General features: G+C 31.6%; 1 non-coding gene across 1 annotated transcript; it reads right to left on the minus strand.

Moving 5' to 3' along the window:
- On the minus strand, positions 1 to 72 carry TRNAP-AGG (transfer RNA proline (anticodon AGG)). The gene has a single exon. It is a non-coding gene; the product is annotated as a tRNA-Pro (tRNA).
- Positions 73 to 5,174: the final 5,102 nt, after the last annotated feature.

Below are 5,174 nucleotides of genomic sequence, written 5' to 3' on the forward strand. Positions count from 1 at the left end.
GGGGCATTCCGAGAATTGAACTCGGGACCTCTCGCACCCTAAGCGAGAATCATACCACTAGACCAAATGCCCTGTTTGCTTAGTTAACTCTTTTATTTACTATAAGTTGTATAAACTTGAGAGATTTCAGAACTTTAACTACTATCTCGCTGTTGTTATTGCTTATTTTCCAAGACTTTTTTCACTACTATATTCCTTTTTCTTACTGCTGCGATTATGCTTGACTTGAGCCGAGGGTTAGCGGAAACAACCTCTCTACCTGCATAAGTTAGGGATAAAATTTGCTTACACACTATTCTTTTCGGGCCCCACTTATAAAAATACACTGAATGTGTTATTATTAAGGGTTCATGGATTTAAACTTCATATTCAACAAAGAACACATAATCAAGAATCTATTTTTGTTCACATAGTTAAATTCTATGCTAGCACATTTTCAAACATAATTTAGCCAATCTTGGTTAAAGTTAGGGGTGTTCATAAAAACTCGAAAAACCGAAAACCAAATCAAATTGACCAAAAAAACCGATATTTTTTGGTTTGGTTTGGTTTTGGTTTTGAATTTAAAAAACCGATCAAATTTGGTTTGGTTTTGGTTTCAATCAGAAAAACCGAACCAAACCGACTATAGGAGTAGCTATTTCAAATTTATTATTACACTTATATATATGTATATTTTTATACAAAGTTTCAAAAATTTAATGGTAAATGGTAATAGTTTGCACTTTTAGTATAGTTCTTTACCTTTACATTCTAGTTTGATTGGTAATTTTCTTTTGTTAAGTGTAAGAATCCATTTCGTGTTAAAAATAATATATTTTTAATTGAGTCCTTAAATTATTTCACTATTTGATTCAATTATTATCAATATATCTTGGTAAATAATAGATTTCTTAAAGGTCAATTGATTTGATAGTGTTACGTTGAAAATGTGGTCGCCGAAATATTTGTTTGGTAGTGTATGTCTTATATTTAAGAAAAAATCGACAAATAACCGAAAAAACCGACATAAACCGAATCGAGTAAAACCGACTTAATTGGTTTGGTTTGGTTCTAATATTTGAAAAACCGACTTACTTGGTTTGGTTTCTTTTAAGGGAAAAATCGATCCAAACCGAACCATGAATACCCCTAGTTAAAGTAGTAAAAATTAGGCGAAATACATAAATGTCCCCTCCAAGTTGTCCACAACGGTCATTTGAACACCTCAACTGACCTATTTGTCAAGTAGACACCTCAAGTTATTTTTTAGTGTATCTCTTAAACCCTTCAAAGTGACATGGCAAAATGTATGTACTACACTTGCGTTGCAGCAAGTGAAGCCTTTCAAAATTGTGTTTATTTCTTTTTTTTTTTTAATTTAACTGGTGGAGTCCATTTTTTCTCACTCTTTCTTCTCCAAAATTTTCTTCCGCTATTCACTGCACCTTAACCCACCATTCTCAACACCACAACTTTACCATGATAGTGAATGTACAAAACAGTAGAAGCCATTGAAAATCCCGACGCGTAGAAGCCATTGAAAACAGTAGAAGCTATCCACTACATAAGTGTTTTTCATCCATTCCTCTTCAGCCAATCCGAAGAGGCAAAAATTAGTGGTGAAATAGTGGTGTCTTTAGCTGCAATTAATGGAGCTCGTCGGAACAGATTTTTCGACAAAAATCCGGCTAGCAAATAAGGTCCACGAACAATGACGCTACTGCTACGGTTACATCGGCTACTTCTAAAACCCGACTCAGAAGCAAAAACAACATACCCCAGAAATTCGAAATTTTGCAACAACATAGACGATAAACAGGAAGTGGTTCATGATTGTTGCCGGCGGTCATGGCTATTGCCGACGTCCATGGCTATTACCGACGTCAATGGCTGTTTGGAAACGGCTGAAGGCACTTCGAGGAGGAAAGGGTCGTTTGGACAGAAGCAGCGACGCCTTGGAGAGGACGTTGGACGATTGGAATTCTTAGGGGGATTAAAGTCTGCTCTTGGTTGAAGAAAAAGAAGAGGGGGCGGCTGAGAGGGGTCTAGGTCTCTAGGGTTTCAAGGAAGGAGGCAAACAAATATTATTAATATTGTGTTTCTCTTTTCCTTTTTTATTAACTATAGACAAATTTTTTTAAAGAAATAATAGGTGTCATCTTTTGATTTGTTAATTTGCCACGTCATCCGCGAGTGTAACCCTATAAGATCTGTCACTTTGAAGGGTTTATTGAGTTCAGTTTTTAGTCACGTGAATACGTGATATGTTTAAGCGAAAAAGGTTTCAGTTGAGGTATTCAAATGATTGTTGTGGACAACTTGGAGGGGCTGTTTATGTATTTCGCCTAAAAATTAATGTGCCTAACATAGTTCCACAATCTCTGCATATTTTCATTCCTATCTATTTAGTATTATTACATTTTTTGGGTGAGAATTGAGGGCGCCCCTTGTTTTTGTAGTATTTAGTTTTTAACAATTGGTAAAGAATGCGAAGTTGTTCTTAGGTATCTAAAGGCCTAACATTTTTGAACTAAATTCTGAATCCACAACAAAAAGAGAAGAATAAAAAAAAAGTTAAGAAAATGACTAAGCTGAAATGGTTATAGGTGCTTCCAATTTCAAGCTAAATTTTATTTTCGAGACTAAATAATTTTTCTTGAGACTTCTGTTTTTAATTTAAAGTGCATTTTTAGAAAGAATATATATTCAGTCTTCTTCAAAGTTTGGAATATTACAGCTCATGATTGACATGACAAATCAAGTTAATCTTATCCTATTAAATAAATCAGATGTAGATATATTAAAGTGAACACAGCAAAAAGAACAATCAAACTAAATCTCATCCATTCGAAATTCAAAAATAGCCAGATTTACAACTGGTCGTTCAAAAATAGCCCAGTTTTAAAAGTAATTAAAATTTAGTCACTTTTCATGTAAAGATAAATCTGAGCGAAAACACTGTTCAAAACCCGAAAAATACGCCAGTATATTATACTGGAGTTCCAGCATAAGTATGCTTGAATTCCAGCATATTATACTGGAGTTCCAGGATAAGTATACTGTAACTCCAGCATAATATGATGGAGTTCCAAGCACCGGTGCTCTAGTCTCCAGTATATTATACTGGAGTCAACAAAGTATACCAGTCCAGCATAATATGCTAGAGTTCATACACAGGTGCACCGAACTCCAGTATATTATGCTGGACCGGTCTCTGTTGCAGCAAAATAGTGCCTATTTTTCATTAACTTCGTAAACGCTGACTATTTTTGAATGACCAATCCGAAAACTGGCTATATCGTGCTATTTTTACACATTTTAGTCAAGAATATACAACTCCTATTTTAATTAATGGTACATTGATAAGAGGATGGAGTGTCGGTGATTAGTATAATTCCCATTTTAGAAGGGGAAAGTTCAATTTTCAATAGGTTTTTTACCTTTCATTCTTTTTAGTTCGGACATCCTTTACCCTATAAAAATAATTAAAATAAAATTATATGACAAGATTTATAATATTTTTCAAAGCTGAAGAATAGTTAGGCCAATTTTCCTTTCGTTTTCCTTTTTCGGGTGTCCTTTTCCTTATCAAAACAATTAAATTTAAAATAATGGCACAGTGACAACAATTTAAATAATTTATAAAGCTGAAGAATAACTAGGCTTATCTTAAGGGGGAATTAAACGAATATAGCGTCATGACTTATCAAACATATACTTGAAACAATATACATAGCGTATAAACTAAATAATTTAGTTTGTCCATTTCCACCTATTTGAAGCGTTATTTTATTCTAAAAGATTTGACCAATAATAATAATAATAATAATAATAATAATAATAATAATAGCGTAAATTATAATTTTAATATTATGAACCCTTTCCATAATTCCGCACTATCATTTTAAAATCTTCTAATTGTAAAGAGTGTAACATGGTTGTGCAGAGCAAATAATGCACAAGCTGCCCCTAAAGTCAAAATACAAATAAAAAAGAGGCAACTATATGTGATTGATCTGTTAAGTTATTAATAGAATAAAAACTCAGAATTTGTGAACTCAGTTGGTCAACTAGTAGTTTATACAGATATTTTGGATCTGGATCCGAATTATCCAGATCTCAATTTATTAATTATATCTTTTTTTTGTAGAATTATTTATTTGTTCTAAATAAATTTGGTTCAATGGAATTGTTTGCGAAGCCTTGAAATTATTTAGCCTTCAAACAGGAGATTAAACATTTTTTTTTAAAGAGAATGCTACACTATTAAATATTATGAAAAAATATCAAAAAAAGAAAAGAAAGAGAGTTACCCACAAGGTGACATACAGGCAAGTTGGATTGGATATGGTTGGATAAAAAACGAGTAAAGCAAAATAGATAAATTATTCGATTTTATGAGTTAACCAGCGGATTATATGAATATCCATAGTATCCATGGCTTCTTGAATGCGATTGATTTTGGAAGGATTCCTAGTCTCCAAAACTTGAGGAATCTCCGATTTGTGTCTTTATAAATGCAAAATTTATATCAATCGGTTATCCATTGATTATTCATTTTTAAGTGGATAATATTGATTTTATTCATATTCGACCCATTTTAAAAAAAAATTATCTATCCAATCCATTATTTAGTGGATAATATAGACGGATAACCATTTTTTTTATATATCCCAAGAAATGGGCATAAGAGGCATACTCTTTAAGTTTCGACTTTGATATTCTTTATTTATTTAATGCCTTTCAGAAAATTAATTGATGTAATATTCATCTAAACTACACATTAAGATTTAGTTTTCATTAAGATTAAGATCCCTCGTGCAGTTGAAAGTATTTTTCATTCTGTAGAGAAAAAAATAATAGTATAAAAAGTCTTAACAATTAAAATTTTCTCTGATGATGTAGTATTAAGTTTATTTTTCGCTTGTAGAAAGAAACGATTTTAATTATCTAGTATTGATTTAGAGATTATATCTTAATAAACAAATATGTATTTGATTTATACATCCTAATTCTAAAAACAAATTGAAAAACCATACATAATAATTTCATAAAATGTTAAGAAAATAAATGATCAAATGTCATCGAATGCGTTGTCTATAACTAGTCGTACCATCTCAAGAAAATAAAAATAAATGGAACATATATAAAACTAATAAAAATAAAAATCAGTTTTAGACTATTTGACCCAA

The sequence above is a fragment of the Nicotiana tabacum genome, chromosome 10 (assembly GCF_000715075.1).
Source record: "Nicotiana tabacum cultivar K326 chromosome 10, ASM71507v2, whole genome shotgun sequence".
Taxonomy (NCBI): Eukaryota; Viridiplantae; Streptophyta; class Magnoliopsida; order Solanales; family Solanaceae; genus Nicotiana; species Nicotiana tabacum.